The sequence below is a fragment of the Pistacia vera genome, unplaced genomic scaffold, assembly GCF_008641045.1.
Source record: "Pistacia vera cultivar Batoury unplaced genomic scaffold, PisVer_v2 Contig119, whole genome shotgun sequence".
In the NCBI taxonomy this organism is placed as follows: Eukaryota; Viridiplantae; Streptophyta; class Magnoliopsida; order Sapindales; family Anacardiaceae; genus Pistacia; species Pistacia vera.
The window spans coordinates 93,251-108,933 of NW_022195237.1; positions in this window are offsets into that span (position 1 = coordinate 93,251).

A 15,683-nucleotide genomic window follows, 5' to 3' on the forward strand; every position below is an offset into this window, starting at 1 on the left:
TCCGATTGCGCCTTTATGGAGTTGGCTCAATCAAAGCGGTCTCTAGCTCATAGGCTGCAAAGGGAACCTCAATCCTTGATTGATATCAAGGATCTGAGGCGTATAAGGGAGACTTATGCGCCTCAACTCAACTTGAGGGTTCCGAGGAACTTTTCTATTGAGAATCCCCCCACAGGATGGGCAACGACCTTTGAGACCCTTTTGAGGTGTGGGATGTCTATTCCCCCTCATCATTTCATCGACAGCATTTTAAGACGATTCAAAATCATCCATCTCTAGCTGTCCGCAAACTCGTACGTCATAATCGTAGGTTTGTATATAACATACATGATTGCCGAGCTAGGTGGCCATCTGTTGAAGAGCTCATCCATTTATATAGATTAAAGAAGGGTCAAGACCAGACGTATTACCTCTCTAAGGTGAGACCAGACGTATTACCTCTCCAAGGCGAGAAAGGTACGTTTCAACGGGTTGGTTAACACCCCAAAGAAGGTCTCGCATTGGGACTCTCAGTTTTTCTTTTATGAGACCGGGGAGACTAACGTCTTTGCTTCAGAAGTTAGAAAGATTTAAACCCCCAATGTGTGTGAAGATCATTCTCAAGCTCGATGGTTAAGCTAACCGAGCTTCTTTGCTTTGCAGTTAACATCGAGCAGAATTTTCTCCCTGCTGCGAGCTTACAGAGGCTTCAGCAACCTTTCCGACAAACTGCACAACATTAACGAGATTATCTCACTTCCTCACTCGAGGGCGTACGATTTTTGTGAGGATAATTCTAAATTCTTTACCATTCTTGAGAAAGGTAAGTGTTCACTTGCTCGCACTTCTTCCTTCTGCGTAGGTAGGTTGCTTATTGCTTGCTTCTCTTTTTTGCAGAAATATGGGCCGAGAAACCAAAGGGTCTAAAGAAAAAGGTGGCAACTTCCGTGGCTACTATGAAACTGTCGGCTGCTTTGGCGACAAAGTAGTCTACTAACGTTGCTGACATGAAGCGAAGCAAGGACAAACTTGGAGGAGGCCCAAGTGCGAAAAAGTCTGTGACTGCCTCGAGGCAGTTGGGCAGGAAAAGTGCCATCAAGCCCCAAAAGGGGCTTACAAAGAAAGTACCTGAGCCAACTGGAGGCTTGAGGAAACGAAAGGCACCCGAGCAATTTGACGGCTTGGGCAAGAAGAAGTTGACTGAGCCTCATAGGGGCTTAGGAAAGTAAAAGATGGTCAAGCAGTAGGTTGGCTCGGGCAAGGAGGTCGCCGATAGGTTGGCAGCCCAAGGGAATCTCTGGCCAAGGACTTGGCCAAGAAGAAGTCATTTTCCACGGGTGAAGCTACCGCTACCAAGGGAAGTAAGTCCAACTCATCTCGGTAAGCAGGCAAGAAGATCGATAAGGCGGCTCGAGCTACGATCGATGCATTAATCGATCAACTCCCCGATCATATCAGCATCGGGGCGGCAGCGACCAGAGATGTCGTCACCCCGTGAACCTTCGTAGGTGTTAGGGATTCATCTCCTACCCAAATGTTGGCTTGGGTATGTAGTTATACGGTAAAGGTACGAGTAGTTCACCCCCTTTATTCTTTTGTGCATGTTGTCATTATTTCTCATTGACTTTTACTCCCTTCTTTCTTTAGGCTGCCGTGGTGAGCAGGCTTTCCTACGATGAGTGCTATCCCACATTGGAGGGCACTCATCAGGGATGGTAGCTAGCAGAGACGATGAAAGAGGATGTCTTGGCCAGGGCCCAGGTTGTTGAGAATAAGAAAGAAGCGAAGCAAGCCAAGCTTGAGCAGTTGAGGGAAAAGATGGCGACCTTCGGAGTCAAGGAAAGAGAGTTCCCTAACAAGATTAAGGTGAGCGAGGCCACGCGAGCAAAGGCTAAAGCCAAAATGGCCAAGGTTGAGAAGGATTTGGCTCAGCAGCGGGGTGCCAATAATAAACTGAACTCCAAGCTCTCCTCAGTTCAAAAAATTACCTCGGATTGGGAGGCAAAGTTCAAGCAAGCTTCGCTTGACCTTGCCTAGGAAGTGGAAGGTTGATGAAATGCTGAAACTGAGGCTAGGCAACTTAAGCTTTAAATTGGGGAGCAGAATGAGGCCATCACCAATCGGGCTTGGGAGACGTCAATCTTCTTTGTGCAAAAATTGTAGGAATTCACCCTCGATCGACTTCTCCTTTCTTCTGCGTGCTTATCAGAGAGAGGTCAACAAGATGAAGACCGAAGCTCAAGGAATGGCCTATGTATACTCGGACGATTCTAAGCCTGATGGTGAGGGCCAAGAGGAAGTTGAGGAAGGCAATGAGAAGATTGGCCTTAAGCAAGAGGTCGAGGATCCGGCTCCTCTAGCTACACTTCCCCTCAATGTTGTCGATCTTCCTTTGGGTGAGGCTCCCAACCCTGAAGAGGCCGCCGTCATTCCTACCATTGAGGAACCATCTCTCTCAATTGGTGGCGAGTTTCATGGTGTAACCATTGATGATGCCCTTGCTCCTTTACTTGCTTAAAGAATTTATGTATCTTTTTTTTTTTTTTTTAATTAAATTTGTAATCAAACTTCATAATGAATGGGAGGTATTTTTGCACGTCTTTGTTGAGCAATATATTTTTTTTATTCCTATAAAATCGTTTCAATCGTCTTAATCGGACTTGTCATAAAAAATCCGAATTTGCTCCAAGTTATGCATAGCTCACTTCTTGAGGAGCTTTTCGAATATATACGGGAAAATCTTATGCGACAACTCTAACTTTGGATTCATTGTCTGTCTCGAGTTTTGGTCACCGGCTTATGGCCAATTTCCCTCGATGTATTTTATTTGAATTTTTCCAAGTATAACTTCATCAATTTGGGGTATTTCACCCTTATAGCGTTGGATTTTGGCGTGGCTTATTAAGATAAGTTGTCTTTTTCCAAACTCTTGACTCTGAGTTTTTAGAAGTGATAGCATAAGTCGCGATTTTTGAAGCAATGAATGATAAATGCTAAACAAATAAGTAGATAAAAATGGCTTACAAAGAAAAGTTATGAATAATACCTCTTTTATTGATAAAGCATTTTGGTCATGAATGACTTTACAAAAATGATCGAAAGAAAACAAAACATGACTAGAACCTGAGCTACTTATTGGCAATACCTTCGCAGATGCTCAACGTTCCAGGCTCGTAGAATTGCTTTGCCGTTGAGGCATTCCAAGTGGAAGGTTCTTTGTATGAGCTTTTCGAAAATCCTGAACGGACCTTCCCATTTGGGCCCAAGTGCCCCCAAGATTGGGTTTTGAGTACCCTGGACGGCCCTTCTGAAGACTAGGTCGCCCACTTCAAAGTCTCTATTCTTGATTTTGGTGTTAAAGTATCGCTTGGCTTGCTATTGATACAAAGCAAGCCTTAGTTGAGACTTGACCCAATACTCTTCGATTAAGTCTAGCCTTAGGCAGAGAAGGTCTTAATTTGTTTTTTCATCGAAGACTTCCCTTCGGAACTAACTGATCCCCACTTCAACTGGGGCCATTGCTTCGCACCTGTATGATAGAGAGAACAGGGTTTCTCCTGTCGAGCTTCTGGTCATTATTTTGTAAGACCACAAGGCCTCGAGCAATTCTTTGGCCCATCTTCCTTTCGCATTGAGCTTCTTCTTAATGATGTGCTTGATAACGTTGTTTATAGCTTCTACTTGGCCGTTGGCTTGAAGCCAATAAACAGTAGCGAAGCTCTTCATAATACCAACTTTTTTCCAAAAAGATCTAAAGTCTTCACTGTCGAACTGTTTTTCATTTTTTTTTATTATAGTGTGGGGGATTCCGAACCTATAAATGATGTTTTTGTAGACAAAATCCTTCAGCTTGTTCGACATGATGATGGCTAAAGGCTTGGCTTCTGCCCACTTGGTGAAGTAGTCTACAACAACCATTGCGAACTTAACGCCCTCCTTTCCTTGGGGCAAAAGGCCTATCAATCGATGTCCTGAACTGTGAATGGCCAGGGGCTTGTCAGAGTAGTTAACTCTTGAGGCGAAGCTCACGGAACATATGCGAACCTCTGGCATTTGTCGCATCTGCGCACATAGTCTGCTACATCGTCAAAATTTGTTGGCCAGTAATAACCCTGATGAAGCACTTTGTATGCCATAGATCTACCTTTTACATGGTTCTCGCAAATGCCCTCATGGATCTCTCTCAAAACATAGTCTGAATCCTCATGGTCGACACTAATTGAACCCACGCTTATACAACTTGTCATTGATGAGCGTGTATCGAGCTGATTTTTTACAGAGTGTTCTAGCTTCATTTCTCCATTCTGGCAATGTTCCATCCCTTAGGTAGGCAATGATTACGTCCATCCAACTGCATCTCTGACTTATCGCTAAGACTGGTTCTTGTAGAGCGGAGATGCTTGGATTTGGGAGGAACTTAACTGGTATCGAATTATTTTTCTCTTGGCTCATTGTAGAGGCTAGGTGGGCTAGAGCATCGGCTATCAAATTCCTCTCTCTTGGGATCTGAATGACTATGAAGGATCTGAACTACTTAAGCTCGGACTTTACCTGCTAAAGGTAGGATGTCATTCTGTCTTCCTTCACATAATACTCCCCGGTAATCCTGGTGAACTACGAGCTAGGAGTTACTATAAATCTTAATGGACTCTGCCCCATCTCCTTGGCGAGGCGAATCCCTGTGAGCAATGCCTCGTACTTAGCTTCGTTGTTGGAGGCGGCAAACCTAACCCTTACTGCAGCTCTGACCGGGTTTCCTTCAGGACTTAGAGCAAAAGCCTCACTCCTGCCCCCTTCTCATTTGAGGAGCCATCTACATACAGAGTCCACTGCCATAAGTCGTCGAGCTTTGGCTTTTGCTGTTCCCTTTCCCCTAAGGTGCTTGCCCCGAGCAGGCTTATTTCCCCTTATAGTTGATAAGAGAATTCTGATATAAAGTCCACCAAAGCCTGACCTTTGATTGCCATTCTCGGGATGTACTTGATATCATGTTGACTCATTTCCATCGTTCACTGGATCAATCTGTCCGATGCCTTGAGCTTTTGCATTAGCTTCCTTAATGGGAAGTTTGTCATAACATGAATGGAGTGCACTTGGAAATAAGGCCGCAACTTCCTAGCGGCAATGACAAGGGTATAGGTGAGCTTCTTCATTTCAGGATACCTTGTCTCCGCGTTGAGCAGCCTTTTGCTACTGATCACTACACTCCCCTTTCTTCGCGTACCAAAGTCGTGTTGATAGCAGACTTTGACACTGATAAATATAACAACACTGGCTCACCCTGGATAGGCTTTGATAATAAAAGAGGTTGTCTTAGATGTCTCTTCCATTCTTGGAGGGCTCTCTCGCACTCCTCTGTCCACTTGAAACCTTTCTTCTCCTTCAAGGTCTTAAAGAATAGTAAGCATCTGTTTGTGCCTCGGGAAGCAAACCTGCTGAGTGCGGCCACACGCCCTGTCAAGCTCTGTACTTGCCTTATACTGATCAGGTTTTTCCTGTTTAGAAGAGCTTGAATCTTCTTTGGGTTGGTTTCAACACCTCGCTAATTTATAAGAAACCCCAAGAACTTTCCCGAGCTTACTCCAAAAACACACTTTAAAGGATTGAGCTTCATCATGTATTTTCTGAGGATGTCAAACATTTTTCCCAGGTGCTCAATATGGCTTTCGGTGACCTTTGACTTGACGAGCATGTCGTCGATGTACACCTCTATAGTTTTGCCAATTTAGTCAGCAAACATCTTGTTCACCAAGCGCTAGTAGGTCGCCCCAGCATTCTTCAGGCCAAATGGTATAACCTTGTAACAATAAATCTCATGGTCAGTAATAAAGGAGGTATGTTCTTCATGAGGCTGATACATCAAGATTTGGTTATATCCCAAGTATGCATCCATGAAGCTGAGTAATGTGTTTCCAACCGTCACATTTACTAATTGGTCGATCTGGGTTAGCAGAAAGTTGTCTTTGGGACAAGTTTTATTTAAATCTGTGAAGCTGATGCAAGTCTGTCACTTGCCATTCAACTTCTTAACCAGGACTAGGTTGGCAAGCCAATCTGAGTACTTCACTTCTCTGATGAAGTTGATGTTCATGAGCTTGTCAACTTCATCTTTGAACACTCTAGAGTGCTCTGCATACATAGACCTTCTCTTCTACCTTATTGGTCGAGCTGCTGGGTCGATGTTCAATCTGTGGCACATTACTTCGGGGCTGATCCCCACCATATCCACATGCAATCATGTGACACGTCGAGGTTTTTCTTCAGAAACCCCACCAGATTATAAACCATTTCTTTGCTCAGGCTACTGCCAACCTTCATATGCGAGTTAGATCTTCCTTGCTGACACATATCTCTCGCAGCTCTTCTGTTGGCCCTACTGCGGGCTCTTCTTGATGGATGCAAGGATCTATGGTGTCTTCGAGAGGTCTGGGGTATGGCTAAAATTATGTAATGACCATTGTCCTCAGGAGTGGCCATTTTAGTGCAGCATTGATGGCTCAGTTGTAACATTCCTGAGATTCCTTTTTGTAGCTTTTGATCATCGCGACTCCCCAAGAGTCAGGAACCTCATTGCTTGGCAACGCACTGAAGTGACTGTACTCAAATCATCTAGGATCGGTCTTCCAAGGATAAAACATTGTATGTGGTTAGGTAGTCTACCACTAAGAATTTGGCCATTACTATCCTGATCTTAGGCTCTGCCCCTAGAGTCACGGGAAAGTCGATCGTTCCTTTAAGGACTAGGCTGTCCCCGGTGAATCCATAGAGCAACGAAGGACATGCCCTCAAGTCTCTCTCTGTGAACCTCATTTCTCGAAAAACTCCCAAGAAAATGATGTTTGCATTATCGACCATCACCCTTAGTACTCTGGCATTACCGGTCTTGGCTGCGATTACGATCTCATCATCATTATGGCAAGGGGATTCTTCACATTCCTTGATCGTGAATCCTACCACCTTGCTCTCTTGCTTGGGTCACTTTGGCGGCTTTTGTTCACAGCTCATTGTCCAGGGGACCGAGTCTATTCTAGCCTCTCCAACATATTGCTCGAGAGTGTGCCTTGAGCTCCCCGCTATGCTGGGCCCCCCGTAGATCATGCCCACTATAACATCATTGTTGGCGTTGGTCGGGGCTTGCTAAACCTGGTTATTTTGCTCGCCAGCATTTTCGTGAGCTGGTGCCTCCTTAATAAATTTCTTTAGGTGGCCCTTTCACATCAGGTTTTCGATGACATCCTTTAAGGCCCGACGCTCATTGGTATTGTGCTTGATGTCCCGGTGGTATCGACAATATTTTTGCCGATCTCTTCTTCCCGAAGCCCCTCTCATTCTTTCCGAAGCGGGCAGTCTTTTTGGCTATGTCTTGCATGAGAGGGGAGTATTTCTGTTATCCGTTCTCTATCTTTTTTGGGACATGTTTTGGTCCCTATCATTGCGGTCTTGACCCCTTCGCTTGTCTGATGGACGATTTTATCGCCTATCCGGGGCTCTTCGCGGTGAGCTTCTGGCTATGACTGTTAGCGAGCTTTCTACTCGTTGGTGTTTTGCAGCCATTTGGTAAAACTTGTTCAAGCTCACATGATCTTTACTCTAGAGCTCTTTCCACAACTCTATTTACGGCCTAATGCCCGCTATTAGCAAAGTCTAGATTGACTCTTCGGGTGCATCCGCAACCTTTGCTTGCTCATTATATAACCTCGTTAAATATGAGGTCAGTGTTTCGTCCCTTTTCTAACGAATGTTGCTCAAGTAACTGGGCGGCATTGCGAAATGTCTCCTTGCTTAGAATTGTTGTTGTAAGTACAGTGAGGAGAATTGTTGCCAAGAACTGATGGAGTTCATCTTGAGTCTTTTGAACCACCTCTTGGCATCCCCTACCAATGTGAGCGTGAAGCAGCAATATTTTACCAAGTCACAAACCTAGTGCAGCTCCATCAGGTCATTGAAAATGTCGAGGTGGTCTCTTGGATCTTCTTTCCCGTCGAACTTACTTTCTGATGCCCTGAATCCTTGTGGAAGCAGGACCTAGCGAACTTCCTTTATGAGGGGAAAGCTTACTATTTCTTCCGTCGCATTGTTTTGGCGGGCTCTTAGGTCATCGAGCATTTTCTACACACGATCTAAGTCTTCGTTGTGATTGCCCTGGCTGGCTCTGTTCAGCCTTACCTCGAGCAAGTGAGTTTGTAAATCTGTCGCTTGTGAGCCCCCTCCATTATGCACATTAATGCGCGAAGTTGAGTCATGGTGGCTAGGTAGATAGGTGCTATCATGCTCATCAGTGCATTGCTCACGACGTTGGTTATAACTGGAACGTTGGTCATCGTCAGATTGGCGCACATGACTCATCTTGCGAGCTTCCGAGGATCGATCATGTCTCGGGCGTGAGTTAAGACTGACACGTTGACGCTGGGGATATCACTAAGTAGGTCGAGCGTCTCGTGGGCGACCATTACCTTCGCTTTCATCCATTGGTTATTTCCCTAGCCGCCTCCCGAGTTTAGTTTTCTTGCAGGACTCACTCTCGTGAGCGGAGTGTACTTTGTGATGTTGGGGGTGTCGGTCGTCCCTTGGTGTCGATAAGCTAGACTGGTCACAAGCTGAATTCTGACCTCTCGAGGTGATATCGATGAAGCGTGGCTGGTCAAGGTTTTGTGCGATTGGTTGCTGATTTCTTAGCTCAACCACGTTCTATTACACCGCTTGTGCAACCATTGTTATGATCATTTCCACCAGTTGGCCGTTTTCAAGGTTTGACATTCCTACCCCCTGGTTATTTGCGGCCTGTTGAGTTGGCAACACTAATGGTCGACGCCCAACGACATCCTGTTGCACTTCCTAATGGGTGGTGTCCACATTGTCATGGTTTCCGGTGATGGTTTTCGATCTTGTATGCACCATTGCGAGCCTAGACTGATTAAATCACTGTGGCTATTTGCCATAATTTTTGAGATGTTGGCGAAGGCCTTCCTTCTAGCGCCAAAATGTTGATACAGAAATCTGCACCAACTAGAGTGATCTGCTCAACCTTGACAAGATCGGAACTGGTGTGTGGGTGATTACAAATAACTAGCAGTGAATGAATAATAAAATGCAATAAAGTAAATGGCAAGGAGATTTTTAAAGTGGTTCAGCGAGATGAACTCTTAAGCCTACGTCCACTGTTTTTGTATTTGCCAATGATAATCCTAAAAATATTTTCTAACCCCTTTCTCATCGTTAGAGGGGGTTTATATATAGAGTTTGTACAAAGGAAAGAGCAAAAATAAAGGGATTACAATTAAGTTTGAAATGCAACTTCGATATCCTCGCGATTGGGCGTTTTGATTGCACAAAGATTGTTGTCGATTTTGATTCTTCCCAAGATATCGGGATCTGAGGTTATCTGCGACTTGGTTGAACAACTGCAAAGATTGGTCGCGACTAGCTTGTGCTAGGTCAAACTACAACTCGACGAGCTTATGCTAGGTCGTACAATCGGTAAAGTCGAATTGGTTTTGGATCGAGTTATTATCCCGCAATTCTCCGAGCTTGATGAAAAAATCACACACAACATAATCTAATTATGATATCTAAAAGTATGTCCAACCTATCATTCAAAAGTAATTTTTAAAACTAAAATACAATTCTAAATTTTGAGTTGTAGTTTTTATATTTAATTTTTTTAAATGTATTTTATCAAATGCAGTTACATAAGATCGTTTTTATCTCCTACTTTCTAAAACAAAAAACTTATAATTGAATTTTATATCGAACAGAGACCAAATGATTTGGGTTAGAGTGGTTCTATTGGGCTCCATCACTGGAGTAAGGAAGCTCCACCTTCTAATAATTCTTATAATTACAAATTTAAATACGTATTAAATTATTAAACTTATCTTTAATTGCTTATTTTTTCATATACTTTTTTATACCAGTTTTTTCTATTATTACATGCTCATTTAAAATCATAATATGAAAAAATTAAAATACTTTTTAGAAGTATAAAATAATTTAAACGGAAGAAGAAGTTTGTCAATAGGATATATAAAATTACAAGCAATATAAAATTATTTGTTTTCAATCGTTTTTCAATTTTTTTTTTTTATTCAAGTTGTATCTTTAATAAATAAAAACCAGTTGAAAAAAAAAAAGTAAAGATTTCATGTTAATTATGTTATATTATTATACAGTAGAATTGTTTGATATACATCTAGTAATGTTAATAATTCTTTTTGTTTTTATTTTTCTTACCTCATGTCAAATTCTTATTTTTTTTATTGCTGAAGTGACATGTAAATTATTTTTTTTTCCCTTTCAAATTATTCGTAATGATTCTAATCTCAATAATTATTTGTATTGTTTAGATGTATTTTGTTTGTGGATTAATTATTTTTATTAATTTTTAGACCCCACTTCTACAAAAACCCCATTAAAATTTTAAACTTATCTAAATATTTAAATAAACCTCATATATTTCCAAAGTTTCACTTCTTATTGATATTTTAGCTATTTATTTCATATTTTATCAAACCTTTTTTTTAAATAGAATTTGTAACAAACCACATATTTTTTTTTCATGAAATTTTTAGATCAATTATAAGACAACTACCGATCACTGAAAATTATTATAACTAAGTTGATTATAAAATGGAATATTGTTGAATTTTTTTTTTTTTTTTTAATACTTAAATTTTAGATATTGTTTTTCATTGACATTAATTTTGGAAAAGTTTAACATAAATATTAAAGTTGCAAAACAACTTGGAAAAAAAAGAGAAAGGAGAATCAAGAACAAAATTCATCACAGAGTTTGTTTTTCTTTTTCAATATGATTTATTCTTGGATTCTACTCTTGTTTCTTTATTATGAACTAATTTTCTCAGGCTAAGACTAGGGTTAGTCTATTATGGATCTGTGATCAATTTTACTCTTTGATCAATGAATTATTTTTTAATGATGAGTTATATTATGTGCTTAATGCTATTAGGAACTTGATCAATTTCTGATAGAATTGTTTTGTGTGATTGAGACCGAGAGGAGATATCACATGAGTGCTCTAGTAATATAAGTCATGGATTAATTGAATATAGAGATATATGAATTGATACATGCAATAGTCATAGGCAGGATTAACTTGTGTGAAGCTAGAGAGATTTCATAAAGCTTAATGCTGTTATTTCATTAAATCTATAAGAGATATCTAAGTTGTGAAATAGAAGTAGAATTAATATTGCTTGAGAAAGAATATTGGTTAACCTAGGAAATCCCGTTGTCACATTAATTAAATAAATTCATTGACCATAGTAAATTGAGGGGTGCAGACAAGTTATAGATGAGCCTGAAGTCTTAGCCGTTTTCTCTCATTGAATTCTTAATTTTAGTTTTACTGCAATTTGTTTCTAATCTACCAGATTTTAATATTTTAGTTTTAAAGATCACCATTCTAAGTTTTGATTATCTAGATAAAGTTAAGACTAATTAATAATTCAGTACTGTTTACGCAATCCTTGGGTATGATAACCTGTTTTTGTTATATAATATTACTTGAGACTAGTACACTTGCTAGTAGTTGTTGCAAACGACACAACAAGGGTGGCCATTGTCGTGGCCACATTGAGTCTTTTAGGGCTTTATTAGGGAAGTTTGTCTCCGGCGGTCCTAGGTTTAAGGAGGGTTTATCAAGGTGGCCAACGGAATCTTGGTAGGTCGCCGCGTTTGTTGTCTGGCGAGAGCTATCTTGGGTGCCTAAACTGAAAGCAAAGTGCGGATAGATCGCCGAGTTTTTCTAGCTTTGACACTGTTCGCTTCCGTTTTAGGTACCCAAAGGCGAGCTATAGTCATGTCTTGTCCAATAGCAACACGATTGATCGCATGTTTGACTCCCTTGCAGGCTCAGCAGTCCTCGGGTATAATCCTAGGTGTTCAAGGAGGGGTCTTGCGAAGCATGGATCTTGATGCGATGGGCTGTCCGATTTCACCTTTATGGAGTTGGCTCAATCAAAGCGGTCTCTAGCTCATAGGTTGCAGAGGGAACCGCAATCCTTGATTGATATCAAGGATCTGAGGCGCATAAGGGAGACTTATGCGCCTCAACTCAATAGAGGATGCAAGGAACGTTTTCGGAGATCTCCCACAGGATGGGCGGCGACCTTTGAGACCCTTTGAGGTGTGGGATGTCTATTCCCTCATCATTTCATCGACAGTGTTTGAGACGATTCGACATCGTCCATCTCCAGCTGTCCTCAAACTCGTACGTATAATATAGGTTTGTATATAACATACATGATTGCCAAGCAGGTGGACCATCTGTTGAAGAGCTCATCCATTTATAGATTAAAGAAGGGTCAAGACCAAACGTATTACCTCTCCAAGGTGAGGAAGGTACGTTTCAAGGGCTGGTTAACATCAAGAAGGTCTCCATTAGGACTCTCATTTCTTTTATGAGACAGGGGGACGTGTCTTTGCTTCGGAGGTAGTAAGATTTACCCCCAATGTGTGTGAAGACATTCTCAAGCTCGATGGTTAAGCTAACCGAGCTTCTTTCTTTGCAGTTAACATCGAGTAGAATTCTCCCTGCTGCGAGCTTACAGAGGCTCAACAACCTTTTGACAAACTGCACAACGTTAACAGATTATCTCACTTCCTTACTCAAGGGCATAGGTTTTTGTGAGGATAATGCTAAATTCTTTACCATTCTTGAGAAAGGTAAGTGTTCACTTGCCCGCACTTCTTCCTTCTATGTAGGAGGTTGCTTATTGCTTGTTTCTCTTTTTGCAGAAAATGGGCGAGAAACCAAAGGGTCCAAGAAAAAGGTGGCAACTTCCATGACCATGAAACTGTCGGCTGTTTGGCAACGAAGTAGTCTACTAACGTTGCTGACACGAAGAGAAGACAAACTTGGAAGAGGCCCAAGTGCACAAAAGTCACGACGCCTCGAGGCAGTTGGGAGGGAAAGTGCCCTCAGCCCCAAAAGGGGCTGCAAAGAAAGTACCTGAGCCAACTAGAGGCTTGAGGAAACAAAAGGCACCGAGCAATTTGACGGCTCGGGCAAGGAGAGTCACTATGTGGTTGGCAGCCCAAAGGAGTCTCTGGCCAAGGACTGGCCAAGAAGAAGTCTTTTCCACCGGTGAAGTACGCTACCAAGGGAAGTAAGTCAACTCATCTCGTAAGAGGCAAGAGATCGATGAGGTGACTCGAGCGTGGTCAATGCATTAATCGACCAACTCCGATTGTATCAACATCAGGGTCGCAGAGCCAGAGATGTCATCACCCCGTGAACCTTGTAGGTGTTAGAGATTGATCTCCTACCCAATGTTGGCTTGGGTATGAGTTATACGGTAAAGGTACTATTCACCCTCTTTACTTTTTGTGCATGCTGTCATTATTTCTCGCTGACTTTCTCCCTTTTTTCTTTAGGTTGCCTGGGAGCAGGCTTTCCTACGATGAGTGCTATCCCACATTGGAGGGCACCATCAGGATGGAGCTGGCAGAGATGGTGAAAAAGGATGCTTGGCTAGGGCCCAGGTTGGAGAATGAGAAAGAAACAAAGCAGCCAAGCTTGAGTAGTTGAGGGAAAGATGGCGACCTTCGGGGTCAAGGAAGAGAGTTCCTTAACAAGATTAGGTGGAGCGAGGCCACGCGGGCAAAGGCTAAAGCCAAAGTGGCAGGTTGAGAAGGATTTGGCTTAGCAGCGGGTGCCAATAATAAACTGAACTCCAGCTCTCCTCCGTTCACAAATTACCTGGATTGGGAGGCAAAGTTCAAGCAAGCTTCGCTCGACCTTGTAGGAAGGGAAGGTTGATGAAATGCTGAAACTAAGGCTAGGCAAACAAGCTTAATTGGGGAGTAAATGAGGCCATCACAATCGAGCTTGGGAGACATCGATCTTCTTGTGCAAAAACTGTGGGAGTTCACCCCTCGATCGACTTCTCCTTTCTTTTGCGTGCTTATCAGAGAGAGGTACAAGATGAAGACAAGGCTCAGGGAATGGCCATGTATACTGGACGATTCTGAGCCTGATGGTGAGAGCCAAGAGGAAGTTGAGGAAGGCAAGGAGGAGATTGGCCTTAAGCAAGAGGTCGAGGATCGGCTCCTCTAGCTACACTTCCCTCCAATGTTGTCGATCTTCCTCCGGGTGAGGCTCCCAACCCTGAAGAGGCCGCTGGCATTCCTACCATTGAGGAACCATCTCTTTCAATTGGTGACGAGTTCATGGTGTAACCGTTGATGATGCCCTTGCTCTCTACTGCTTAAAGAAATTATGTATCTTTTTTTTTTAATTAATTTGTAATCAAACTTCATAATGAATGGGAGGTATTTTTGCACTGTCTTTGTTCAGCAATATATTTTTTTTATTCCTGCAAAATAATGTACGTCTTAATCGGACTTGTCATAAAAAATCCAATTTGCTCCAAGTTATGCATAGCTCACTTCTTGAGGAGCTTTTCAAATATCTGCGGAAAAATCTTATGCGACAACTCTAACTTTGGATTCATTGTTGTCTCGAGTTTTGGTCAAGGCTTATGACCATTTCTCAATGTATTTTATTGAATTTTTCAAGTATAATTCATCAAATGGGTATTTCACCCTTATAGCGTTGGATTTTGGCGTGGCTTATTAAGATAAGCTATCTTTTTCAAACTCTTGACTTGAGTTTTTTGAAGTGATAGCATAAGTTGCGATTTTTGAAGCACATGAAGTAAATGCTAAACAATAAGTAGATAAAAATGGCGAACAAAGAAAAGTTATGAATAATCCTCTTTTATTGATAAAGCATTTTGGTTGAATGACTTACAAAATGATCGAAAGAAAACAAAACATGACTAGAACCGAGCTACTTATTGTAATACCTTCAGGATCTCAACGTTCCAGCTCGCAGAATTGCTTTGCGTTGAGGCATTCCAAGTGGAAGGTTCTGGTGTGCGCTTTCGAAAATCCTGAACGGATTCCCATTTGGGTCAAATGCCCCCAAGATTGGGTTTTGAGTACCTGGAGACTTTTGAAGACTAGGTCGCTCACTTCAAAGTCTATTCTTGATTTTGGTGTTAAAGTATCGCTTGGCCGCTATTGATAAGAAAGCGCTTATGAGACTTGAACAATACTCTGATTAGTCTAGCCTTAGGCAAAGAAGGTCTTCATTTGTTTTTCATTGAAGACTTCCTGGAACGAACTAATCCCTACTTCAACCGGGGCCATTGCTTCGCACCCGTACGATAGAAAGACGGGGTTTTCCTGTCGAGCTTCTGGTCATTATTTGTAAGACCAAAGGCCTCGGGCAATTCTTGGCCCATCTTCCCTTCGCATTGAGCTTCTTCTTAATGGTGTGCTTGATAACGTTTGTTATAGCTTTACTTGCGTTGGCTGAGCACAATAAACAGCAGCGAAACTCTTTTTAATACAACCGTTCCAAAAAGATCTAAGTCTTCACTTCAAACTGTTTTCATTTTTTTTATTATAGTGTGGGGGATTCCGAACCTAAAATGATGTTTTTGTAGACAAAATTCGTTAGCTTGTTTGACATGATGGTGGCTAAGGCTTGGCTTTCGCTACTTGGTGAAGTAGTCTCAACAACCATTGTGAACTTAACGCTCTTTCCTTGGGGCCAAAGGCCTATCATAGATGTCCTGAAATGCGAATAGCCAGGGCTTGTTAGAGTAGTTAACTCTTGAGGCGAAGCTGCAGAACATTTACGAAAACTCTGGCATTTGTTGATCTGACATAATCTG